Source organism: Xenopus laevis, chromosome 3S (assembly GCF_017654675.1).
Source record: "Xenopus laevis strain J_2021 chromosome 3S, Xenopus_laevis_v10.1, whole genome shotgun sequence".
Classification (NCBI taxonomy): domain Eukaryota; kingdom Metazoa; phylum Chordata; class Amphibia; order Anura; family Pipidae; genus Xenopus; species Xenopus laevis.
In genome coordinates, this window is record NC_054376.1 from 121342584 (window position 1) to 121369834 (window position 27251).

General features: G+C 40.6%; 12 non-coding genes across 12 annotated transcripts; 9 read left to right on the forward strand and 3 right to left on the reverse strand.

Annotated features, from left to right (window-relative positions):
• Positions 1 to 1603: 1603 nt before the first annotated feature.
• On the forward strand, positions 1604 to 1675 carry trnae-cuc. Its single transcript has one exon. It is a non-coding gene; the product is annotated as a tRNA-Glu (tRNA).
• A 4279-nt stretch (positions 1676 to 5954) lies between these two features.
• On the forward strand, positions 5955 to 6027 carry trnav-cac. Its single transcript has one exon. It is a non-coding gene; the product is annotated as a tRNA-Val (tRNA).
• A 1437-nt stretch (positions 6028 to 7464) lies between these two features.
• Positions 7465 to 7537, forward strand: trnam-cau. The gene has a single exon. It is a non-coding gene; the product is annotated as a tRNA-Met (tRNA).
• A 1084-nt stretch (positions 7538 to 8621) lies between these two features.
• Positions 8622 to 8714, reverse strand: trnai-uau. Its single transcript is given in 2 exon segments — positions 8622 to 8657; positions 8677 to 8714. It is a non-coding gene; the product is annotated as a tRNA-Ile (tRNA).
• Positions 8715 to 11217: 2503 nt separating this feature from the next.
• On the reverse strand, positions 11218 to 11290 carry trnak-uuu. The gene has a single exon. It is a non-coding gene; the product is annotated as a tRNA-Lys (tRNA).
• Positions 11291 to 14041: 2751 nt separating this feature from the next.
• trnah-gug lies at positions 14042 to 14113 on the forward strand. Its single transcript has one exon. It is a non-coding gene; the product is annotated as a tRNA-His (tRNA).
• A 1365-nt stretch (positions 14114 to 15478) lies between these two features.
• Positions 15479 to 15550, forward strand: trnah-gug. Its single transcript has one exon. It is a non-coding gene; the product is annotated as a tRNA-His (tRNA).
• A 5317-nt stretch (positions 15551 to 20867) lies between these two features.
• Positions 20868 to 20940, reverse strand: trnak-uuu. The gene has a single exon. It is a non-coding gene; the product is annotated as a tRNA-Lys (tRNA).
• Positions 20941 to 23898: 2958 nt separating this feature from the next.
• On the forward strand, positions 23899 to 23971 carry trnar-acg. The gene has a single exon. It is a non-coding gene; the product is annotated as a tRNA-Arg (tRNA).
• A 689-nt stretch (positions 23972 to 24660) lies between these two features.
• Positions 24661 to 24733, forward strand: trnar-acg. The gene has a single exon. It is a non-coding gene; the product is annotated as a tRNA-Arg (tRNA).
• A 194-nt stretch (positions 24734 to 24927) lies between these two features.
• trnar-acg lies at positions 24928 to 25000 on the forward strand. Its single transcript has one exon. It is a non-coding gene; the product is annotated as a tRNA-Arg (tRNA).
• Positions 25001 to 26933: 1933 nt separating this feature from the next.
• Positions 26934 to 27006, forward strand: trnar-acg. The gene has a single exon. It is a non-coding gene; the product is annotated as a tRNA-Arg (tRNA).
• The last annotated feature ends 245 nt before the right edge of the window (positions 27007 to 27251 follow it).

Here is a 27251-nt window from a genome sequence, read left to right on the forward strand (position 1 = left end):
GTATTCAGTCGAATTGAACTCACGGCTTCAGGACTTCAACTTTGTCTCCTTTCGTAACTTGGCTGTTTTCATGACTTCGGGTCTTTTTGCTGCTTCAGGACTTCAATTTCGGCTGTTTTTGTGACTTCAGGTCTTTTTGCCGCTTCAGGACTTCAATTTCGGCTGTTTTCATGACTTTGGGTCTTTTCGGCGCTTCAGGAGTTCGGCTTTGGCTGTTTTCATGGCTTCGAGTCCTTCGGCTGTTCGGCTTTTCAGCACTTCCGCATTTCGGCTGTTCAGGATGGCCGCACAGCTTCGGCGCTCTCAAGGGGGGTCTGGCTTTTTTCAAAATTGCAGCACCGTTGCGCCCACCTTCATGCCTGGGCATGGGACACTTGTCCCCCCTGTGCTCCCCTGATGGTGGCGTAAGCTCTGCCACACAGTATTTGAGCAGAGAAGAAGGAATAGGGTCAAGGGGGCAAGTTGTGAATGGGGAGGATTACAGAAGCTTCAGACAGAGACTTCAGACATTGTTACCGGAGGGAATAAAATTAAGACATGCAGACGGGGGCATAGGAAGGAGGAGCTGGTTTGTATTAATAGAAGTAGGGATCTGATTGCAGATGTCTTTAAAGAAATCAGTAAAGTCCTAAGGAGAGTGCATGAGGTTGACCAATACTGTTGATGACGGATGGAGAAGAGTATTGAATAAAGAAAACAGGCATCTTAGGTTCTATTTTTGAGGTCACTGTCACATTTAGGGTTAGCTCCACAGGGCGTTTTGGGAAGATTTGGTTGCCTGGCGACTAATAGCCTCGTTTTTGCGGCGACCAATTTCCCCAAACGCCTTCCCTGTTCCTGCGCCAGCTAAAATGAAAAAAATGCCGACGCTAATCACACGCAGTGGTTCATTTTCTGAAGTCGCACAAAAAACGTGAAACTTCGAGCGACTTTTTTTCATTTTAGCCTGTGCAAGAACAGGGAAGGCATTTGGGGAGATTGGTCTCCGCAAAAACGAGGCGATTAGTCGCCAGGCGACTAAATCTCCCTAAAACGCCCTGTGTGAACTAACCCTCATCCTGAATTAAGACAGTAGGGGAAGAAGCAGGTGGACACGGAGAGTGAGAGATGGAAAATGTAACCAAATGGTGACTGGAAAGGGGGATGGGTTCATTGTTAAAACCAGAGAGAGAGAGAGAGTTTTTTCTAGTAATGACTAGATCCAGAAAGTGGCCATCCTTATGAGTAGGAGTGTTTGTCTTCTGCTGGAGCTCAAAGGAGGAGGTTAGGTAGAGAAAACAAGAGGGCCAGGGTATAATAATGGAGATATATTGCTAGGGCCTGTGTGATGCATATTTCTGGGTCAGTTTTCATATATTGCTAGGGCCAGCAGAAGGAATAAAAGTTCTAGGGGTCATTTACTTACTCTGGTGGTACAAGTGAAGCAATGCTGGGGTCCCTGGTCCCTGCACCTAGATTAAAAATCCAGCACTTATTGCATATAGTAAGCAGCACTTGAGTCATTCATTCATTAAGACTCTATGCTCCAAAAAGATAAATTGTATAGTAGTATAAACAAGATTGTATGACTTTCAAATGTGAATTTAAGCACAAACAACATCTCTCCCTGGTGGTCTAGTGGTTAGGATTCGGCGCTCTCACCGCCGCGGCCCGGGTTCGATTCCCGGTCAGGGAAAGTACTTTTACAAAACCTCTTCTCCTAAGTGCATTAAATGAATTGTATGTTCTACAAACAGTGGTTCTAAGGAAGGTCAAACCATCATCCAAATATGAAGGACACAAAATTAGCTTTAAACTTATTATTATTATTTTATACCTTTAGTAAGTCTTCCAATTTTTATCTGCTATACTCACCCATGTATAATAACACCCCATAGTTACTAAGCCACTATCCTACTCATCCTCTTCCACACTCTCTCTCTATCTGGACTGGACACTTATTTGTCTACTAGCAGCCCCTGTCAAACATGCAATCCACAGCTGCAGTACTCATCTCATGCAAGGCCTAGAATAGGCCAAAGCCAGTGGAGTAACAAGTCAGAGTTATGCAGAGATACACTGGCACACAAGGCAATTAAAGTGCAGGGTTACCCCTTGCGGTTTATTTTGTGCGAACGTGCAACGTTTCGGGGCAAGCCCCTTTATCAAGCATCATGCTTGATAAAGGGGCTTGCCCAGAAACGTTGCACGTTCGCACAAAATAAACCGCAAGGGGTAACCCTGCACTTTAATTGCCTTGTGTGCCAGTGTATCTCTGCATAATTGTCGTATTTGGGGGTTGCCGTACCCTCTTACACTGTGCACCAGGCTATCTGAACAAAAGAAGGAGTGTGCTCAGCTTTACTCTGTTCCAGTAACAAGTCAGAGGTAATGTTATATGTTTGAGTTGGAGAAAGAACAAAGTCCAGTGTTCCACCCTTTCAAATTATCACACATTAGTACATTAGTACACGTATATACATATCCCCCCCACACACACACATATATACATATATATATATATATATATATATATATATATATATATATATATATATATATATACACAGGTCCGCCATCAGAAATCACGGGGCCCCGTACAGCAAAATTTTCTGGGCCCCCCGGTCCCCGCCCACACCCCAGTCCCACCGCAGATCCCGCCCACACCACAGTAAAATGTCCACAAAGACACAACCGCTTAAAATGTTAAGTTAAAAAATCTACTGGCACCAGGGGCCCCATAAATGTTTTTTAAAAAAGCATTGGTGGTCAGCCCCCCCCCCCCGATAAGTTAAAAAAAAACTATTGGCACCAGGGGCCCCATAAATGTTTTTAAAAAAAGCATTGGTGGTCAGACCCCCCTATAAGTTAAATAAAAAAAACTATTGGCACCAGGGGCCCCATAAATGTTTTTTAAAAAAGCATTGGTGGTCAGGCCCCCTCTATAAGTTAAATAAAAAAACTATTGGCACCAGGGGCCCCATAAATGTTTTTTAAAAAAGCATTGGTGGTCAGGGCCCCCCCATAAGTTAAAAAAAAACTATCAGTGCCAGGGGCCCCCTACAAAAAAAATCATTGTATAAGTGGGCATTGCACACACTGTATATAACAGGATCCAGGTTTCTACTGATACCAGCACTAGGCAAACTCTGTACACAGGGTCTGTGGTAGCTAAATATATCACACTACAAAGATAGTTAGGCAAATATTAAGCACAACATACACAGCACTGCTTTGTCTCTCCCGTGTTCTGTTTCTCTGCAAGCTCCAGGATGCTGCCACTCAGCTCTCTTTGTGCCATAGAGAAAAGAGCCCAAAGAGGAACTGTGTGCTTAAAGGGGCGGGACATAAGGAAGGGAGACGCTGTCATTGGCTGAAAAGCACTGGGGCAGGGCGAGATTGCAGAGTTAGGGATCGTCTGCCAATTTCATACTGCTGATGAAAACTTCAATTGTGCATTGTGTCACAGCTTGAAATTGAGTTTACTGATCGTGGAACTTGCAGATAATCCCTAACTTTGCACTTCTCCTCCACATACAATTTTTCGGCGCGGCTTCTGGTCTTCAGCACAGTCAGGCCCCCCTTTAGCCCCGGGCCCGGTACAGGTGTACCCCCTGTACCCCCCTGATGGCGGCCCTGTATATATAGTGAATAAAGTACCCCCTCTTGTAAAATATAAGGATATTATAAGTTACCAAGGAGTTTCATGACCATATAAAAACACGAGGCCGAAGGCCGAGTGTTTTTATACAGGTCATGGAACTCCGAGGTAACTTCTAATATCCTCATATTTTACAACTGTGGGTACTTTATTAATTATAATACACAAATTTTAGTGAGTCATGTGACAGAAATTACATCACTACTCACTGTTTATAACTGATGACATCACTACTCACCGCTTATAAGGATATAATTTACAAGATATTCATGGCTTTTGTGTATTTTATATATATATATATATATATATATATATATATATATATATACTCACGTAAACTATTTATACCATTATTTAAACTAATTGTAGATTTTAGTATAACAATAGCCTTGGATATTATGTTTGTCCAAGAGATCATCCAAGGCCCTCTTAAAAGCATTAGTAGAAAAAAAAAAAAAAAAAAAAAAAAAAATATATATATATATATATATATATATATATATATTCTTGTTAAGAACTGGAGTCTTACACTGCACTGCATACTCCAGGCGAGGCCTTACCAAGGACCTATACAGAGTCAAAATTATGTTTTTATCCCTTAAGTTAGGTCTACAAGCATTGGTGTTCCACGTGGCTTTTAACCCTGCTGTTGCCATGTCGGAAACAGGAAAAAAAAGTGTTTTGGAAAGACATGAGAAGAATAGGAGAGATGTAAAGAAAGCGATTGATGGTTCTGGCCAGCAGAGGTAGAAAAGAGAAAGAAAGAAAGAAAGAAAGAAAGAAAGAAAGAAAGAAAGAAAGAAAGAAAGAAAGAAAGAAAGAAAGAAAGAAAGAAAGAAAGAAAGAAAGAAAGAAGAAAAAGAGTGGAGCGCTGTCCTCCATTAAGTGTATAATAGTAAAATAGTACAGTGTTAATGGTTATATGCCAGATGTTAAAGTAAAGATGCTCCTAATTATATCACTTTAATGGGCGCCGGCGGCAACTTCGACGAGTTGCCACCGGTGTCCTCATGCATTTCATGAATTTTTTGCCCGTGGCAAAGGGAAACGGGACAAATATGCCCATCATTATTTGTAGCACATTACCAAGAGCAGCAAAAGGGATCAACCAGTAACTTTAAAGGGATTTTCTTTTACAGGATCAGGCACAATGGCCTACACACCATTACAGCTAAAATAAAAAAAATGGTGGTTTAAGAATAACATTTTAAATGGTAGAGTGAATTATTTGCAATGTATAGTGTAATTTAGTTTAATCCTATTCTGACACAACATGTATTATAGGATGAATATCATTAATATCTTACAATGCACTAGTCCTGAATGCCGTTTGCTAATTGAAAGGATACTAGGAATTTCTCTCAATGGCAGTGCCTCAACCTAGTGGGATCCAGGGATGCCCCTATGGGTTACCCCACTAGTAAACAATAATTAAACACACCAATATAACTTTATGTAACTAGAAAGGAAAGGGCAAATTGAGATTATAGATTACTGTCAACCCTGCCATGGGGTACCCATGTGTTTTTCCAACTCCTGGTACAGTCTCTACCCAAGACACAGTCCCACACTCCACACCTGGTGGACACACAGTCACAGTTTCAAGAGCTATTTAATACCCTTTCAATACCCTTTCCTCAGGCCGAAAGTCTCATACAGAGCTGGTACAGGCATCCACAGTATCTCACAGGAGTGAGTTTCTCACTCATCCTGAGTGTGAGTACTCCCAAGACTCTTTCACAATTATTGTGGTCCCAGTATCCCTGAGCCCACCAAGGGCTTCAGCACCCATGTGGGATCTCTCTACTGCAGTGATTCCCAACCAGTAGCTCGTGAGCAACATGTTGCTCTCCAACCCCTTGGATGTTGCTCTCAGGATCCTTAAAGCAGGTGCTTATTTTTGAATTCCAGGCTTGAAAGCAAGTTTTAATTGCATAAAAACTAAGTATAGTGCCAAGTAGAGCCTCCTATAGGCGGCCAGTCCACATAGAGGCTACCCAATAGCCAATCACAGCCCTTATTTGGCACCCCAAGGGATTTTTTTCATTTTTGTGTTGCTCCCCAACTCTTTTTACATTTGAATGTTGCTCATAGGTAAAAAAAGGTTGGGGACCCCTGCTCTACTGTAACTCCATACAGGGGGTGGGGTTAGTCTGCCCTAACCCTACCCCTTGCTCTTCCTAGACCCCACCTCCTGCCATTCTCCCTGCTCCAAAGCTTTAGACAAATATCAATGGATTGGTGTGATGAATCCAAATAGTCCAATAGATAAAGTTTATGAAGTACTATAGTCAACACCACACTTCACAAGCAAGTTTCTGTAGTGTAGTGGTTATCACGTTCGCCTCACACGCGAAAGGTCCCCGGTTCGAAACCGGGCAGAAACAAGGCTTCTTTTATTGTGCTGTATTTTTTTGCAATATAGATATCAACGCCACTATCTTCCCAAGTGCTCATTAATATGAAATGCCTGGGTTAATAGGTTAATACAACATATATATATGGTGATCTCTTAGACAAGTTATGGCTGCAATTAATCCACTTACGTTGTTAAATAAATTGTTTGTGTGTTCTGATGAAGTGTCAAGACAACAATGGTGGTGCCCACTGTATTAATGAGGTCTTGCTAGCAACCAAACACCAGACTTTAAAATGTACATGTTTTTGAAATTATTTAGTGGCTAGAACTTGTCTTTCTCACCCTGAGGAATCATATACTCATATAGTTTTGGTGGTGGCAGGGATAATTGTGATACCATCTGCTACCTCCACTAGCATAGTAATGCAGTTAAAGCCTAGGTCGTGGTTTGGCTTGTGCAGCTGAGGATTTGTATCATGCAAACCATGTCACAATGATTATCTGCTGCTGGCTGCTTATATATAGTTCTCTTCACTAAAAGCAGAAGGTTTTCTTTGAGGGTTCATGCAGTACCATACCATGTTCATACTAAGCCTAAAAAGCAATCTTTCGCTACCTTGTTAGCGCAGTAGGTAGAGCGTCAGGCTCATAATCTAAAGGTCGTGAGTTTGATCCTCACATGTGGTATTACATTGGCATGCTTCCACATTTTCCAAAATAACTTTATACCAGATATGCTTAGATGCTATTATGTTTGTATTATTATTAACAATAGTAATCATCATAATATGCCTTCTGAGCCACCAAAGGTTCCTAGTGTCTATTACACCAAGTTTGTACACCACTGATTTACAGAAGCTTTAACGGGACAATAACACCTTTTTGAATTTCTCTGACAATACATTTAACATACTCCATTTATGGTATTCTATGGTGTATCCATTGATGAGGGTGGACAGAGCCTTTGCTGCATTTTTAGAGACAAAGACATCACCACCATATTTACCTCCAGCTCCAGTATGTACGTTCATACAAGATATTTTTGATATTTGTAGCTCATCACCACCACCTCCAGAAAGGTTGTATATGACAACAAGAGGGTACACATAGGTAGAAAGTAAGAAAATAACAATGGTGGTGCCCACTTTATTAATGAGGTATTGATAGCAACTAAACACCAGACCATAAAATAAAACGTACATGTTTTTGAAATAATATAGCAGCTAGAACTTGTCTTTCTCACCCTGAGGAATCATATACTCATGTATCTTTGGTGGTGGCAGGGATAATTGTGATACCATCTGCTACCTCCACTAGCATTATTATACAAACCATGTCACAATGATCATCTGTTGCTGGCTGCTTACATATAGTTATCTTCACTAAAAGCAGAAGGTTTTCTTTGAGGGTTCCATACCATGTTCATACTAAGCCTAATGTGGTGCATACTGAGGAGCCTTTATGTGCCTCGTTAGCGCAGTAGGTAGCGCGTCAGTCTCATAATCTGAAGGTCGTGAGTTCAATCCTCACACGGGGCATAGTTTTGGCATGCCTCTGCATTTGTCAAAATAATATTATGCCAGATATTCATAGATGTTTTTATTATTATTTTTATTACAATTTTAAGCATCATAATAGGCCTTCTGAGCCACCAAAGGTTACTAGTGTCTATTACACCAGGTTTTTCACCATTGAAAGGGCCAGTAACACCTTTAAACTCTCTCACAATAAATTTAACATACCCCATTTATGATTTTCTATGGTTTATCCATTGATGAGGGTGGGCAGAGCCTTTGCTGAACCACCATATTTACCTCCAACCCCAGCATGTGCGTTCATACAAGACATTTTTGGTCTTTGCATGGTAGTCCAGCACAACAAGAGGGTACGTATAGATAGAAAGTAAGAAAATATATGCAGTAAAAAGAGAAGAGACACAAAATGTGCAATAACATGACTCATAGTGGAAAAATCCTAAAACACTATAAAACTGATCTTACATAAAACACCTGTAAATTATGTCATAGTAAAGCCTGCTTCAAGAGCCCAGATAGCATTAAGGCATTAAGGTGGCCATAGACACACAGATCCTATCTTACGAATCGAGGATTTGTACGATTTTTGGATCGTGTGTGGCGTGTGCCGACATCTTTCGTTTGGCGGAGATCGGTCGTTTGGTTGATCGGTCAGGTTTGATTTTGACCCGACTGATCCCGCCGGAGCCCATGGCACATCGTAATCGGATCGTTCGGCCATATGGCCAAACAATCAGATTACCCCCGATATAGCCATGCTTGTTAATGGCATATCGGGGAAAGATCCGCTTGTTTGGCGATGTTGCCACCTTTAGTGATGGTTGAATTTATTCACCAGGCTATCACTATCGAGCATCAGCCTTTTAATCTGAGGGTCCAGTGTTCAAGTCCCTGTTCGGGCGATAGTACTTTAGTTCTTCTTTAAGACATTTGTGACCAATTCAGACGTTCTGTAATATCTACGCAACCAGGAATTATCACAGGTTTTGGAGTGGATATTATATATATTGTATATACTGTAACTGTTAGTAAGGAGGAATTGATTGCAGGAATTGATTAAGGAAAAATTTATTTTCCCTAAAAACTGTGCTCCAGGTGAGGCTCGAACTCACAACCTCGGCATCGCTGATCGGTTACTGTCTTATAAGTACCGCGCGCTAACCGATTGCGCCACTGGAGCACCTGATGGGTGATTTTTTTTTTTGTGTTTTCTTCACAGATATTCTTGGAGGTGGTAGAATCTGAGATTTGATTTTCAATAAATCCGATTCTCTGCTTAATGCTTACTGATATGTCAATATAAAAGTTTAGACAGCATTGTTCTTACGGCCTCATTGTCAGTAACTGGACTCCAGAGAAATCTTGCTATGTCCTCCATAGAAAGGATACCATAATTTTAAAGGGCAACTAAAGCACCACAGCAGTTCTCCCTGTGAATGAGACTGAGGTATGACCTATTATTTCTACCCTTACCCATTTTCTTCAAGGAGTTGCATCAGTTTTTGACATCATATGCCACGAAAAGACCAAAGTTGAAGTCCTGAAGCCACCAAGTTATTATTTTAAGCATATTATAAGCAACTGGCCACCAATATTTTTTTTTAAATATTCTATGGGGCCCCTGAACACCAATGTTTCTTTTTAACTTGTAAAGGGAGGCCCTGGAACCAATGTTTTTTTTAATATATTAGGGGGGCCTAGCCACCAAGGATTTTTTTTTAACTTGTAGGGAGGCACTGACCAACAAAGTTTTTTGAACATCAGTGGCGTAACTACCGGGGGAGCAGGGGGTGCGATTGGGCCAGGGTCCGCACCCCCTCAGGGCCCCCCCCGCAGCTCACGCGCCATGATTCCCGGCCGTACGGAGGGGGCGGGGGGCCCGGCAGCGCGTCCCGCGCCAGGGCCTGCCCCCCTCTAGTTACGTGACTGTTGAACATCATAATAATAATGGGGTCCTGACCACAAATGGCTTTTTATAACTAGTGTGTGGGGGGTATCTGGGGTGGGGCTTTGGGGCTTGGGGTGGGGTTCTCAGACCCAGGAGTCCAGATAATGTTATTGTATGGAACCCCATGATTTCTGATGGTGGCCCTGCTCGTAACCATCAGATTCCATTCAAGTAAATTGCAGGCTTCAATTACACAGATTAATTTCATATTCATGTCATATTCTACCATGTGGAAAATACCCTCCATGTGCAATGGGCATAACAATAAATTTAGGGTCCTGAATTCCAAGATGGACTGGAGCAATGGGGATTGGTGCACAGGAAATTTAAAACATGATTGTATCTCCAATGCATCGCCAGTGTTTTTGAACCAATGTGGTTGTGGTTGGGCAGCGTGCTGCCCCCCTACAATCCTGCTGCCCTAGTCACGAGGCCTAGGTGGCCTTTCCACAAATCTGTGCCTGGACAGTCCCTCGTTTGCACTGAAAAGTTCAGTTTTTCACTGCATTGAACAGCCAGAAAAAGAAACAAAGTTTCTAACTTAATTGGCAGAGAGCCCACAACAGCCACAGCTGCGGATAAGATACTTTGTAACAATTTTGAGATAAGTAAATAAGTTATTGTAACAATAAGAGATAACAGGTCTCTTGGGAGAAGTTAGACTCACGGCTTAAAGGGCAATTCACCTTTATTAGCAAAACTGAAAAAACTGGAAAAAAAACACAGAAATATGTTCAAACTTTCATAACCTGCCAAATTTTGTAAAATGAACATTGTAATTAGGGGGTGTGGACACAAAATGGGTGTGACCAAAACATTTTTTGCCGCGCTACAGCGCGCCAACTTTTTTGTCCCACTTTTTATTTCCAAAATGTCCCCCATTCTGGTGCACAAACAAGATTCTGAGATGATGCAAGGCCTGTCTTAATAACAGTGTCCACAAAATGGCTCCTGCCTGCTTGCTATAAATATGAATTCCCAGACTGAAGGAAACATGATTCAAATAATTTATATAGTGTAATTAAAATAAATTTTGCTTAACTAACGTGATGGATTTGGAATAGTTTTTTTGGGTGACAGGTCCACTTTAAGCCCAGACTGAAACATGCCTTCCTTTCCTTCTTGACTCTGCTCATGATTCAGCCTATAAAAACACTGAAATATCTGGCCAATCTGATCCTTTGACCCTTAGTTAGACTAGATATCATTCAGGTTGGCCTGGTGGAGGGCCCCATACATAGATTAGCTGCCAAATCACTCTGAAAGGCCCAAATAGTCATCTTAAATATGCTCATGTATGGCCATCTTTACAACCTTCTTCCTTCCCCCACCAGTAAATTAACTTCAGACTATCACACCGGACCCAACTTGCTAACCATTTGAGTCGTTCAAAGGTTTATGCCCACTGACAGGTAAGATGCGTTTAAAAAAATAAATAAATACACACCCACATAATATGGTTACAAAAAAAGTCTATTTTTTAATTATGTTTTTTTTTTTGTTTTTTTTTAAATTCAATTGCTTATTAAATATTCATTATTTGCTCAGCACCTCACAAGACACAGGTAAGTACACAGGTAAGTACAAGCAGAAAAGATGTATTTCTGATCTCATGGAACAACACATAAAGGCTGATCTACCTTCCAGCATATTCTAATAATGAAAGAATTTAATTTGGCATATGTTTTTTATTGCATTATATTAGCCAGGCATTTTATGTAAAGGAAAAACTGAGCGCCCGAACAGGGACTTGAACCCTGGACCCTCAGATTAAAAGTCTGATGCTCTACCGACTGAGCTATCCGGGCTCTGCTGTTAAATTTACTCAGCTAGGTTTCTATGGAAAGTTTTTTAAAACCTGTTACCATTTAGCATTGAATTTTGCCAAGTCATCCACCCCTCCCCCTTTGCACTACTCATGTAGCAGACGTTCTATGGTTAATTTTTTGGAGTATTTCTTAAATTACTGTATAGTTGAGGCAACAAGAAATTACTTGCAACAACCGTGTCACCCTTTGCTAATGGTGCATTAATTTCTATTCTTGTAGCTGCCAAAGTACAACATGGGTTACACTCTCTGCCTCTGTGCTGAGCTCATGCATGGGGATACTGGGCCAGTTGTAAAACAACTATAGTAGTGTCTGCCAACAGACTCTTGTTAAAGTGAATTGAGTTCTCTCTTGCATCACAGCCCACATTGCAGCTCTATTCTCCCTTTTATGTAGAGGGATTTGTAAGGAAGTAACCGGACGGGAATGCACGTGGCCATGAGTGGGGGATGGGTTACATTTACCAGTTTAAAGCATACCTCCCAACATTTTGGAAGTGAAAAGAGGGACAAAAAAAAATTTCCCGCACATAGCGCAATTTTTTTGACCACACCCCCTAATTACCATGTTTGTTTTACAAAATTTGGCAGGTTATGAAAGTTTGAAAATATTTCTCCTTATCTTAACTGTGTTTTTGTGTCTCAAAATTGTTACAAAGTACCTTATTTGCACCTGTTAGCTGTTCTGGGCTCTCTGCTAAAAGCCAATTAAGTGAGAAACTTTGTTTCTTTTTCTGGCTGTTCAGTGCGGAGAAAAGAGGGACTTTCCAGTACAAATGAGGGACTGCGGGTTGAGCTGTGAAAAGAGGGACTGTCCCTCTGAAAAAGGGACAGTTGGGAGGTATGGTTTAAAGGGACAGCATTTCAAAATACACCAATGAACTGCACTAGGGTTCCAGGACACAGGGAGTCTCCTGACATCTAATTTCTCCTCCCAACATTTTTTGGCTTAAAGGTCCAGAAAAGGGACTGCAAATTAAGATCCCTCCTGGCAGTCCCCGGGGGCCCCCCTTCTGACCTCCAAAAAGGTCACTCTCATGTGCAACAGGTGAACGGCAAATCGGTGGAGCAGGTTTTGGGCCAGGGGGGGGCCATGATGGCTGGGACCCACTGGGTTTTTTCCCGGTGTCCCGTCAGCCCAGTCCGACCCTGGTCCAGCCTGACAAAGTTTCCCCACTGCTAACAAGCACATTCAGACAATTCACACAAAACAATGGGAACAATGCTTTGTGTTTTTACCCCAACAAATGGGGTATTGTGCAAGAACAGAGCAAGAAGACACAGTTACAGGATGGGTGTGGGTCCTACAAAGGTGGGTTTGGGTTGGGTGCAGGTTGGGGTGAGGGTATAGTTTTTCCACCCCATGTGCCATGACATTTAGACTTGTCTGTAAAGGTTCTCATTCATTCACGTCATGGTATATCTATAATAATTAGTCATATCAACGGGACTTGATATGTTTTTTTTCTTTTGAAGATATTTTGCTAGTCTTCCAACTGGCCTTCTCAGTTCAGGATCCAGAATTCATTCTGAATTCAGAAAACCAGTCAGCTGACTAGTGAAACATCCTGCATCAGATTAGCGAATTGTCCGTCACAATGACTGGTTCTCATTAGCGTCACTGTACCCTCGACCAGGGCCTATCAATGGCACCGCCTGAGACATCTCCTGCAACCCCCCCCCCCTCAGCCACTTACTAAGGTCCTATGCGGGATCTGGGGGAGGCCGCAACACTAGTTTGGAGAGCGCAATTGCTCTTGGTCTAGTGTATAGTTAAAGCAATGTAAAACTCTTCGGTGTTGCTTGGTAATAATTCTTGGTGCCTATTTCTTCATTTAAGCATTTGTTTGTGCACATATCTGGTTTCCTTGTCAAAGGTTTCTGTGTGGAACTGAAACTTTGGACACAAAGAACCTTTAATTTTTGCCTTAAAATCCTTTTTGTGCAAATTCTTGTGGAGTGCCGTGGAGTGATATTTGTTTGTATACACGAGTGATCTGGCAACCAGGTTTCATGTTGACATGTATAGTTGTGTGATCCATTCTGGCACATATATATACATGTATATGTGATATACATTATACACTTATTTTAAAGGTACCATTTTTTACGCTGGTGTTTTTCAGTCAGTAAGAAACACTCAAACCCATTTCAGTCTGTAATTTGTTTTAAAGATGACCACTGGTGAAAGGCAGATTTTTGCCTAAAAAACAAACCTCCATACAAAGCAAATGTATCCCTAGTAGTGTCATAGCTATCTTAATACAGAGGTACTAAGGCAAAGCCTCACATGATCCAACTTGTGTAGACTACCAAGGACTCAAGTGGAAGCAGTGGCTTAAAGTGGCCATACACATAGAGATCCGCTTGTTTGACGATTTCACTAAACGAGCGGATCTCTCCCCGATATGCCCACCTTGTAGCCAGATATTGACCAGATATCGATCGGGGAAGCCCATTGGAGTACAGATATAACATTTGCTCCATCTCTAGTAACCAATATATTTTAACCAGAATTCTGCTTTCAAATAGCAGATCAGTATTTACTTTAGTTTATAGGGCTTTCTAATGCAAATGTTATATTTTGTTCCATTAAGCACAACATAACAGGGGAGCTTTTGTTCTGATAAAGGACTGGTGACAGCTGCTAGTTGACCTTTGTGTATAATTGTAGCAGTAACAATTGGGTCTACCACATTGATGACAGCAAGTACACATAGGGTGGTGGCTCGCCGTGATCGTATAGTGGTTAGTACTCTGCGTTGTGGCCGCAGCAACCCCGGTTCGAATCCGGGTCACGGCAGTTATTTTTTAGACATTTTTAATTTAAATTCCTCTCCCTTGTTTAGCATCATAGTCTGTCTTAAGAAGGCCATACATAGTCATATTTAGTTGGTCTTCTTTACCTGTGACACCAAGGAGGTAATTTACTGTATTAAATGTCCATGCGACCTTGCAATATGTGGGTAATAGTGATTGTGAATTTATTCACCAGGCACAAATTTGCAACGAATTTCCACATTTTGCCGCTGGCAAATAAATTTGCTAAATTGCAGCAAGAATTAGCTGGCGAATTTTCGCCGGCAGCAATTAAACATGCCTATTGACTTTAATGCGCATTGAATTGTCGCCGGGATTGGAACTGTCACCAGCATCAATTTTGATACCCGCAAATTAACTTAGGAAATTTTTCGATGAAGCAAAATGGGAGAAATTCACCCATCACTAGTGGGTAAGACAAGCAGGCCAATAAAGATCAGGTTAAATAAACACAAATCTACAATCTGAAAATGTCGGGGGAGTGCAGGAAGGAATGTAAGTTATTCATTTAGGGTAGGACTACATGGACTGTTTTGCCGCGATCTGACTCGCTGCGACAAAATGCATGTGACAAAAATAAGGTAAGTAAATGCTTTGTCGCATGTTGTTGCAGAGTTGATCCAACGCGACATGACTGTCGGATGCAGATGCAGCATATACGCTGCGCAGCATCTGCATCCAACAGTCTGGTCACATTGGATCAATGCTGCGACACCATGCAACAATGCATTCACTTACCCTATTTTTGTAGCAGGCGTTTTGTCGCAGTGCGACGGATCGCGCTGAAAATGTCCATGTAGTCCTACCCTTAAGGGGTAAACTCCACAAGTGTTTTTAATAGGGATGGGTGAATTTGACCAATTTCGTTTCACCAAAAAATTGCCGCTGGCGAAGTGTCACCGACGCCCATTAAAGTCTATCGGCGTCAAAAAAACGTTGTCGTGCGGGGACACGCATCTTTTTTTTTTATCGCACAACGCTATACAAGTCTATGGGCGTAATTTCTGCAGCGAAACAAGGCGAAAAAATTTGCCAATCCCTACGTTTAAGTGGGTGAGATTTTGTAGCATACTACAAAATACATTAGAAATAATACAAATATTGGAAGCACCTACTATCTAAAAAAAATATATATTTTTAGTGAACTATTTGAAACCAACTAAACTAAAAAAGTGTATGAAGGGGAACAACCTCTTTAATGTAAACTGAAAATGCTCCAACTCTTTACACTTGATAAAGAACCCTTTGAGCTTGAAACATGTTGCATCAAATAGTAAGTGCTGCCTCCATTGGTTTCTCTCAATTGTTTCTTTCAATGGGGTAATAATCATGAGTGGAAGTATAGCTCGCCGTGATCGTATAGTGGTTAGTACTCTGCGTTGTGGCCGCAGCAACCCCGGTTCGAATCCGGGTCACGGCATGTATTTTAATTTTATTTTTTCAAAAATAATGGTGACCATAATTAGGTCACCATAAGATGTGTCTAGAATTACCTCCTGCAAAAACTGTTTAGTTGTTGCGTATGATTGTTCAGGACCCAAACCAAACTGAACAGTAATGCCCAATGTTCAGAGGTTAGAGATGTACAAATGAGGTAATTTCATTAATTTACTGGCTATTATTTTAACATACAATCACTACGGCCTTTATACATTACATTTTTGGCTTACTATACTGAAAACATGTTTTATTTTACACACCCTATATATTTAGCCAGTTTTCTATTTACACTAAACTGTTCCTTTAAGAGGCAGAGCACTGACCTTGAGGGCGGATGTATGGGGGCAGGGTCATGACATCATAGGTGGGAATCGGCAATGCAGGGTTGGGTTTCACAATGCAAAAACAAAAAACCTAGTCTGGTTAGGTTGAGACAATGCAGAAAATACTTTTTGTACTGAAGTGCAGATCCGGACTGAGAATGAAAATAGGTCCTGGCATTTCAGGGAACACAGAGGCCCAATCAGCCCTCACCAGCCCACTAAATACTGACTTTCTATGGCACCTTATAGCCGGCCATCTGGCATTTGCCAGAACCCACAGATTGCCAGTCCGGGCCTGCTGAAGTGTCCATCACCTCCAAACAAACCACTGCCCTCCATTTAGGGTTGCAACCTGGCCAGTATTTTACCGGCCTGGCTGGTAAAAATTATGGTTGATCCCAATGATATGAATAAGGAAAAATGATAAATATATAGGAAGGCCGGTATTTTTTTCCAGAAAAGGTGGCAACCTTACCTCCATTCCAGTGAGAGCTCAGCTCAATCAGTGGGGGAGGAACTACAAGCAGGTCAGAAACCAGTGCAGGCAGCAGTGAAAGATGTGTAAGGTTGCATTTCATTGTAAATGTATGAAAATTACCCCAAAAAAAAGTATAAAAAAACAGTTATTTTCCCCCTTTACAATGGAGTAAAGTTCGCTGTACCTCCTCTCTCCATTTAAGATCTTCTGTTTTGTATTGTTTCCTTCAATCTCCATTCATCCCACTTTCAGGAGTTATATGGGAGCTCATTAGCATATTCATGGGGATTAGCCCCATAGGATAGTAATAGGTGTATATAGCCTCATTATCATTTCTACAAACAAGTACAAGCAAAAAGTGTGTCCTTTAGGGTAAGGTCACACTGGGTGTTTTGGGGAGATTTAGTCGCCTGGTGAATAATCTACTCCAATTGCCTTACCTCTGTCTTGCGCCGGCTAAAATCAAAAAACACCTGCGGCATGGCACACGCGTCGCTTTGTATTCCGAAGTCGCCCAAAGTTGCCTCACAAGGCACATATACTTTTAATTACATGATGAACCACTGATATAGTATGTTTGTTAATGGAAACTGCCAATATCCCAACTGTTTACACTTGATAAAAAAAACCTTTGAGCTTGAAACATGTTGGATATTGAATATATTTAGAAAGTTTATTATTTCAGTGAGATGAAGCTTATATTACATTAACATTTTCACAATAGATCCCCTTTAAGTTCAAGAGCGTACACATATTATTTCCCAAGCAAGAAAGAATAATTATATGGTACAATTTTCTACTTCCAGAAGTTAGTAACCCTTTGGCAGAAAGATCTTAAACTAGATTCCCCTAAGGCTATTGCTACTTGTAAAGGATCTTGGCTTGCAGAGACACACAGGCCAACAATCCACTCCTCAACCATATGATGTGGCTGTACTGAATACATTTCTTTGGCTTGGGTGCAAGCAGACACAAGAAGGGTTGCCAACTTTTCTGGAAAAAAATACCAGCCTTCCTATATATTTGTGGATTTTCCCTATAAATAACATTGGGACCAAGCAACATTTTTACCTGCCAGGCCGGTAAAATACTGGCCAGGGGGCAACCCTAGACACAAGGGATTTTGCAAAAACTATCTTTTCTGAACAGAATCCACCAAATCTGTCAGCATCCAAGTCAAGACAATGTATTTGAGTTAGGGTTGCCACCTTTTCTGGAAAAAATGCCGGCCTTGCTATATATTTGTCTTTTTTTCCCTACCAATAACATTGGGATCAACCATCATTTTTACTGGCCAGGCTGGTAAAATACCGGCCAGGTGGCAACACTAATTCGAGTGCAGGCACATCATATAGTGGAGAAGCAGATTTACGGCCTGTTTTTCTCCGCAGGCCAAGATCCATTACATGTGGCACTAGTCCAAAGGCTGCCTTCTCAGAGAGGCCCTGTACTTAAGTTGGCTGAATGTTAGATAAACGGGTAGAAACAATAGAGTTTTACCAAACTACCCACCTGTCCAGTTTTTTGTGGGACAGTCATGATTTTGACCCACAGTCCCGGATTGTTACTGAAATGTCCCGACTTTCTCTTTGATCTCCTGCACTGAACAGCCAGAAACAACGTTTCTAAAACTTAATTGTCTTTTGACAGAGAGCCAAGAATATGTGTCAGGTGCACTAAGATACGTTTGTAACAATTTAAGATAAGCAAAGAAACAATTGTAACAATTTAAGAAAAGTAGGCCTCTTGGGGAAACTGTGACTTGCAACTTAAAAGGCAATTCAAAATGTTAAAGAAATTGGTGCGCAGTGCCAATAATTGTACCATTATTAATCAAAAGAAAAAGGATCCAAAACAATTAATGAAGTTCACCCCAGTCCATGGGTGCAAAAATCCAAAACAGCAAAAAGTTGTGAGTTTTCTCCAAAAGTAAAGACAACAATTATGATTAAAAATTCAAATAATTTATTAGGACATACAGATGTCCGCCTAACGCATTTCGTGCCTACTGGGGGAATTACACATAGCTGTTTGAAAAGGCAATCCACCTTCATTTGCAAAACTGCAATAACACTTAAAAAGCACAGAAATGTGTTTAAACTTTTAGGTGTGGTCGAAAATGTTGCCACGCTCCACATGACAAATCTTTTTATACCTCTTTATATTTCCAAAATGTTGGGAGGTATGTTCTACATGGATCTGACAATTCAGCACTAACAATGGCCGATGTTCAGGTGCCTTCAAAGGTGCCCAATCAAAATTTTCCATCTAGCCCGATCAGGTCTGGACTGGGAGTCAAAATAGGCCCTGGCATTCCAAGTACTCAGAGGCCCAAATAGTCCTCCACCAGCCCACTAAATAATTACCTCTATGGGACCTTACAGCAGCCTCTCTGGCATTTGCAGAAACCACAGATTGCCAGTCCGGGCCTGAGCCCGATCGACGAACCGATCGATATCTAAGTCTTCGTACTACACCAAATATAGTATGAAATATTTTTCATATAAGGTCCAAGGCAGAAGACAAAAAAAGACACCTGTGTAAGGAGTGAGAATACTGCTAATAATATTTATAATAATAATAGTAATAGTTTCTGATAGGGGAGCATCTTCTGTCTTGGATCAAAGTGGAGGAGCTTACCCATACATAGCCGGCATGGAGGTGACCAGGCCAAAAGAGGACTCAGAGCTGATCGAATTTGTTATCACAAGTGATATTATGCTCTCCATTATAATTATTTCTTATCTGGTTTCATATTGACATCTAATCCATGGAAAGGCATTTTCTATATGTATTTATCATAGGTGTTCAGCCACAGATAATAGCAGACCAATGCCTGGTGTATGCAGTCTCTCTTCAATAACTGCTACTAGCTGCCACCCCCACCGTCCTACAGTCAGCTGAATGAAGCTTTGGCAGTTCCCAGAGCTGACTTTGAGGCCAGAAAGAGATGATGGTGTGGGAAGGGAAAGGGGGAGGGACCTGACTTGAGTGAGCTGTGTAGAAGACATTCTGCATTTAAGGAGCTGCTGCAGCCAGACCAAGAGTCCAACTTCAGGAGTGCTTCAACAACTCACTATTCTTTCTGTGCAGTTCCACACCCCCCTCCCTTTGGTTCTACTTTTCAAAGTGAGAGGCAGGGAATCTGGAGCTTATGTAAAATAATTATTGTGCAGGCAGCCTGCAGAGCTGAAGAGACTTCCGCTCAAAGCCAGACTGAATGCTGTTAGGTAATGGACACGTGGCTAATTGGCTCCGCTTCTCTCAGCCCTCAAAAATATGAACGTAAGAATCAGATGTGCTTAGGGTTCGACTGGGGCCCTCCGGACCCCCCTACTGTGTCTCTGCATGCGTCTCCCACTGGGTTACAAACCCTGGGGGGCCCCCATGCGCATGCTTGCCATTGTCTGGCAGCCCCAAATGCTATAATCCTATAGAAAGGCTGTCTGCCACAGATATATTTTTATTTATTTTACAATATCAATACATTTACAAATAACTTAAAAACAATAGAACATTTATAATGAAAGATTATTGCATATATAATCAGAGTTGCTTAGAATTATGTAGGAAAAAAATGATCAATTATTATCAATGTAGTTATTTCATGCAATGAAGCCAATGAGCTATAAACATGTTTTTTTTTAATGTTTTTTTATGTATATTTATATTTATATAGCACTACTTATGTATGCAGCACTGTACATCAGAACAAAACAGTCATAGATCAAACAGGGGGTTATAACAATAGTAAATCTAGTCTCTGCCCTATTGAGCTTACAATCTAAGTTTTTGAGTATTTATATGTGAGATGCATTATAACCTGCACATTTTTTTGTGTGTTCCTACATTATGTGGGTTATCCGTTCCACATTTAAAGGCAGGTGAATTGATGCCTAATACAACTGAAATGTGTTGTACAAATGTGGTTGTAAATTAGTCTGTAAGATCTAATAAGCGGGGCCTAATATGGTTATATGTGTGAATTATAAATAAAGTATAATATTGAAAGGTAAATATGTGAACCCTGGACCCTCAGATTAAAAGTCTGATGCCCTTCTGACTGCGCTATCCAGGCTCTGTAGAAAGTGTTTATTGCACTTGAGAAACAAACACTGCCTCTTCTCTTTCTAGAAGTTTTATAATCTTGCCAGTAAACATGAGATACAGATCAATATGAATGTCTTTTTTTTTTTTTGCAAGTATCCATTAATGTTTAGTTTTCAGTTATCATATCGCCTTTCCTTCTTGGATAAGTGGGAAATAGTGATGCACAAGACAACCACCCATATCTGTTGTGACTAAAGGGGGCAGAGTGGGCTACAATCCCAAGAACCAATAAACTTACATACGAACCCAGTAGAATGTCTATAGAGGCAATTGCTTCAACACTTTTACATTTTCATTGCAGGTATTTCAGAATATTCCATAAAAAACAATCACTTATTTTTGTGATTTTTTGAAATTGTATGTGGTTGAGTTGGAAAAAAAATTAGCGCCCGAACAGGGACTTGAACCCTGGACCCTCAGATTAAAAGTCTGATGCTCTACCGACTGAGCTATCCGGGCTCTATGTGTTTTTGAATTAGCTGCTATTACATGGAAAGTTTTGGTTGTCTTCATTTGTTTGCCTTAACAGTGTTACTATAAGTAACTGGGCCCTACAACAAAATCATTTGAGGGCCCCTATATTAAAGGGGACCTGCCACCTTTAGAAACAATTCCAAATCACTTTCTATTGTGTTTGTCAAGCAAAATAAACTTACTTAAACTATATGAATTATTCGGAATTTCCTTCTTTGATCCTTTTGTAATCTTCTAATACAGCAAACAGGCAGCTGCCATCTTGTGAACATTGTTATTAAGGCAAGCTTTACTTCATGCCAAAATCAGAATTTGGGGCCTTATCTGCATGCCCCATGCACTGGCTATACAATTTAATGGTAATGGGGAATATGAGGAGTCCACTGACATCTAGGAAGTGCAGAATAGAAAGTGAAAACGATTGCCTCCCCCGCCTCTAGGCATAGAGGAGGGGGTAGGCAATATATGATTGACAGCTGAGGTTTTTAAATACCTTTATAAATAACAAAAAGATAGGTTTGGGTAGAATATGGGCAGGTTTGGTCAAAATGAGGTATGGCTGGGGAGTTCATCAGCATGACCATCCATAGGGCATTTTTTCATTTGGGCTCATTTTACTTGTTGACCAATGGCTAATTATTCAGACCCCCTGGTGAGAGAGCTTTATAACTTGGTAGAATGATTACTAGTACTAGTCCTTACACCGATCAAAACATGACTTTTGCTTCTGCAATAAGGATGAGATACAGTTCCTATAATGTCAACTTAGACATACAATGCATAATTTGCAGGTCTATGTCTTTGGCACTCCAGAGATGCCAGCCCTCAAGCAAAGAACTCCCAGTTTCTTTGCACAGCAAGAGCAATATTCACATGCTCAAAAAATTCTCAGTACAACTGCAGCTCTCTAGCTCAACTATTGCTGAAAAATTAAAACAGCTCTGCGACTAACCGGAGGTCGGGGGGGCATAAAAATTAGAGAAGCAGAAACTTTTTGTTCCACAATTTCACTTAACCCTATTTGGGCCAGTGGCGCAATGGATAACGCATCTGACTATGTATCAGAAGATTGTAGGTTCGACTCCTGCCTGGTTTGGATCTTTTACAGCTGTAACTTTCTTACACTAAATTCAGTATAGTGCAGTCACGGTGCTGGGATTTAGATTTTCTAAATGCATTCTATTACACTTACCTACCAGTCTTGCCCAAAAAAGGAAAGAAGTTAAAGGTTGGTGTCACTGTTGCATTCTACTCCATTAATAGCCTGCTACAAGACTGACCCTGAAAGCATACCCCTGCCATAAAGTAAAATAGGCTTCTGGATTCCCCGGCAGAAAATAAGAGTAGTTAGTTGAGTTGAACATGAAATAGATTCTGTGACAAATGCTGAGATAGAAAAGGACATGTGGTTTGGCTATTAGCATGTGCTTTCATCTTTTTCCATAATTCCCCCATTTTCAGTTTAGAAAAGATAGGGAAAGGCACAGAACAGTACCCAACCCCCATCCCCACTTAAGCTATATAGTAAACATACCAGTTCATCCCGGGGGGGGGGGGGGGGGGGTTGGTAAAATCCCTCCCTCAACAAAAACAAAGTTTTGTTGGTCTGGGAAGTGGGGGCTGTTGTTTTTGTGGTTGCAGTAGGGGCTGAGTAATGGTGGCCATACATGGGCCGATAAAAGCTGCTGACAGAGCGAGTCTGATGGGCTTTCCTCTTCGATATCTGACCGGGAGTCAACGAATCATCTGTTCGTTGATGTGGTCCCATTATCCGACCGCCTACTACCTTTCATTATGATCCTATCAACCTCAAGGTGGGCATATCAAGGAGAAATATAATGAAGCCCATGTGTAAAACCTGTTCACATAGTGTGGTGTGTCTCTGTTTTGTGCGAGTCTCCAATACATCACATTTGGGACAGAGTCTTCCATGCAATAACAAGAAAATATACACAGTGCTCTAATTAACCAGCTGGTTTTTACCATTATTTAAACCAGAGCTCCCCAACCTTTTTTCAATCTAAAAAGTGTTGGAGAGCAAGTCAAGCATGGAGGTGCCAAGCAGGCCCGGACTGGCAATCTGTGGGTTGTGGCAAATGCCAGAGGGGCTGCTATAAGGTCCCATAGAAAGTCAGTATTTAGTGGGCTGGTGGGGGCTGTTTGGGCCTCTATATGTGTTAATTGGGCCTCTGTGTACCTGAAATGCAAGGACCTGGTGCCAAGTATGGGCTGTAACTGGCTATTTGGTAGCCCCTATGTGGGCTGACAGCTTACAGAAGGTTCTGTTTGGCAGTGCAAATGGTTTGTATGCAACTAAAGCTTGACTTCAAGCTAGGAATTCAAAATAAGAACCTGCTTGTAATCTTTTTTTGGTGAAACAGGTCAGGTCAGATCTGATTATTCGGAATTAACTATACGATGTTCAATCAAAATTTTCAGTCCTGCCTGATTGACTAGATTATATACAAGGCTTTTTACAGATATCAATTGCCTTCTCTCCCACCACACATGCACCTATTATCATATGAAAGATCTCTTGTATGATAATATGGGTGCATCTCTGGCCACCTTAATCCTCCTTTAGATAGAATGTATGAATGAAAATTGGATGAGATAAAGAACTAATGGATCCTCAATCCAAAAGTTTTTTTAAATCTACACAATCAACATTTTTGGGCAGGTTTTTGGTAAGTTCCTGGTTAGGGTAGCCTGTTGGAGGACCCCAGACACTGTATAATAAGCTGCTGAATGGTCTGTTGCCAGTTTTTATAGGCCTGTATATATTCACCTTAACTAAAAAAGAATCAGACCCTGAGACTACTGGAGACCCAGTGGGACACAGACTGATAAGCAGTTTTAACAAATGTTAATAACAATGTCTTATTTAGGTTTAAGTGGGGCAAAGTAATTTCTAAATATGCCTTTTACAAATTAACCCTAAGTGGGCCAGTGGCGCAATGGATAACGCGTCTGACTACGGATCAGAAGATTGTAGGTTCAACTCCTACCTGGCTCGGCTCTTTTAAAACAGTACATCAAAATTCTCAGAATTATTAACTCCACTAAACTATTAGTTTATACATAGTGATGAGCGAATCTGTCCCATTTCGCTTTGCCGAAAAATTAGCAAAACAGCGAAAATTTAGCAAAACACATTGAGTCAATGGATGTTTTTAAGTGGGACAATTTTCCTCGCTCCAAATGCATTAAACTCTATGGGCGTTTTTATTTATGGTGACTTTTTTTGTCCAAATGCATTAAAGTCAATGGGTGTTTTTAATTATGGACGTTTCCTCTCTGCAAATTTTTCCAAAGTGATTAAACAAATGTTAATAACAATGTCTTATTAATATTTAAGTAGCGCAAACTAATATATAGTGAATAAAGTACCCCCTCTTGTAAAATATAAGGATATTATTAGTTAACGAGGAGTTTCATGACCATATAAAAACACGAGGCCGAAGGCCGAGTGTTTTTATACAGGTCATGGAACTCCGAGGTAACTTCTAATATCCTCATATTTTACAACTGGGGGTACTTTATTTATTATAATACACAAATTTTAGTGAGTCATGTGACAGAAATTACATCACTACTCACCGTTTATAACTGATGACATCACTACTCACCGTTTATAAGGATATAATTTACAGGATATTCATGGCTTTTGTGTATTATATAGATATACTGCAAACGCTTTGATTTGGGCCAGTGGCGCAATGGATAACGCGTCTGACTACGGATCAGAAGATTGTAGGTTCGATTCCTACCAAGCTCAACTCTTTTAAAATTGTATCATCCTTATATTAAAATTCACAGAAATATTAACAACACTAAGCTAATTGTTTATATATCATAATTCAGTTAGCTACACAAACAAAGTAATTTATCAAATGTAAATAACAATGTCTTATTAGATTTAAGTGGGGCAAAGTAATTTTTAGATATGCCTTTTATCAGTTAATTTTAAGTGGGCTAGTGGCGCAATGGATAACGCGTCTGACTACGAATCAGAAGATTTTAGGTTCGACTCCTACCTGGCTCAATTCTTTTAAAACTGCATTCTTATATTAAAATTCTCAGTAATATTAACTTCACTAAGCTGTTTATATATCATATAATTCAGTTAGCTACATGAACACTACACTTACCTGCTAGAAGAGTCATGCAGGGGCGATCCTGGCCCCTCCACCGCCTGAGGCAGCAGCAGGTGCTGCTACCCCCCCTCCCCCGAAAATTCGCTCTTAAAGTACCAGGAGCAGCATTTTTGCTGCCCCTGGTACCTAGTGGGGCGCTGCCGAATTGGCGAAGCACCCCTGGAGTCATGATTAATATAGAGTATAAATCAGATCAATTATTTTTTTTATTATTTTTGTTCTTGCTTGGTGATTTTATAAATGAAGCAGACCCTATGATTACTGGGAGCCCGTTTGGACAGAGACTGATTAAAAGCTTTAAAAAATGTTAAAAAAACAAAAAGTTTTATTTAGGTTTAGGTGGAGGTGAATCATTTGCAGATAACCTTTCACAGGGCCAGTGGCGCAATAGATACCACGTCTGGCTACGGATCAGAAGATTGTAGTTTTGACCTTTTAAAGCTGTATCATCCATACATCAAAATTCTCCATAATATTAACTTCACTATGGGCTTTTACATTTCATCAAAGTGAGTTAGTATTACAAACACTACACTTACCTGATGGAAGAGTCATGCTGAATAACCAGCACTTTTAAAATCCATAGACTGCATTCATCTGGAAATCATTTGGCCAAAGCGGGTGGGATCTGGCACTGTATTCCTCCTCCTTGAGTCTTCAAAAAAACTGGAAGTTGTATACTAACATTTGCAGAAACAAGGAGATGAATATTAAGCACCAAGGCAGATGTCAGTAAAGTATGCTGGTGCTACTCCAAAGTGAATATATTAAGCACCAAGCCATGTGATATTGCAGACCCAACAACAAGAAGAACATAGAGCTGTAGAGATGTATTGCTACATGTGCAGACTTCAGCCAATTACAGTTAGGCTACAAACCCTCAAAACCAAAATTAGTTCAATTGAATATGACCAGACTTATAGAGACCATTCTGGTTAAAACTGAACTAAAGCTTCTCAACTTTAAGTAAAGCGATTACTAAATCAAAGCAGAGAGAGATTTGTGCTGTTGTGCAATTTCTTTGCCAGATTTTTTTTTACCTTCTAAGTTACAAATTTGTCTATACCTGCCACTACGCACATGGGATACATCCCAAACAAAACAGTTTAGAGCAATGGTAGATAAGGAGATTCTCTGATGAAGTGCAGTGACACGAAACGCGTCAGACCTCATGGCGCTGTGTAATTTGGTGTACCAAGATGTTTGAATAATGGAAATTTGTTTTAAATGCTGAATTGGAAACAAGCGATTCTGTTCTAAGAGGGCCCCTGGAGTGCACCGTCTAACCAATATACTGCAAGCTGTAGATAAGGAGATAAGTCAAACAACGTGGGCGACTTCGGAAAGTCGAAGTAACGCATATGTTGTACCAATGGCGATTCACTTTATTTCTGTCAGGAAAATATTTAGAGGAAATTAGTCATTTACAGAAGAGAATTGTTGTGATTAACTAATCATATTGTCTACCATTGCCCTAAGTGTTAATTTAAGGTTCTCTCCTATCAACAAGGGGGGGGGGGTATCTGTCCCCCTGGAGTTTTCTTTGTGAGCAGGGAAATGGTATTCAGTAAATTATCTTAGTAACTGCTGATTCTCTTTTAATAACTTTTCAGGGTCTCTTTGGCAGATGCAGCCTCATACTTGTTAAAGTCAATGGGCGCTTAATGGGCATTAAAGTCAATGGGCGTTTTTACTTATGGGCTTTTATTCTCTGCAAATTTTTCCAAAGTGATTTATCAAATGTAAATAACAATGTTTTAGGTTTAAGTAGGGCAAAGTAATATCTAGATACAGTATGCCTTTTATAAACCAACACTAAGTGGGCCAGTGGCGCAATGGATAACGCGCCTGACTACGGATCAGAAGATTGTAGGTTCGACTCCTACCTGGCTCGGCTCTTTTAAAACTGTATCATCAAAATTCTCAGTAAAATTAACTTCTCTAAGCTAATTGTTATGGGCTTTTAAATTTCATCTAAGTGAGTTAGCTATAAAAACATTACACTTACCTGATGTAAGAGTCATACGGAATAACCGGCACTCTTTAAATTCACAGACTGCATTCATCTGGAAAAAGAAGAGGTGGAGCAAACCATTTTGGGCAAATTGGGTGGGATCTGGCATTGTGTTCCTCCCCCTT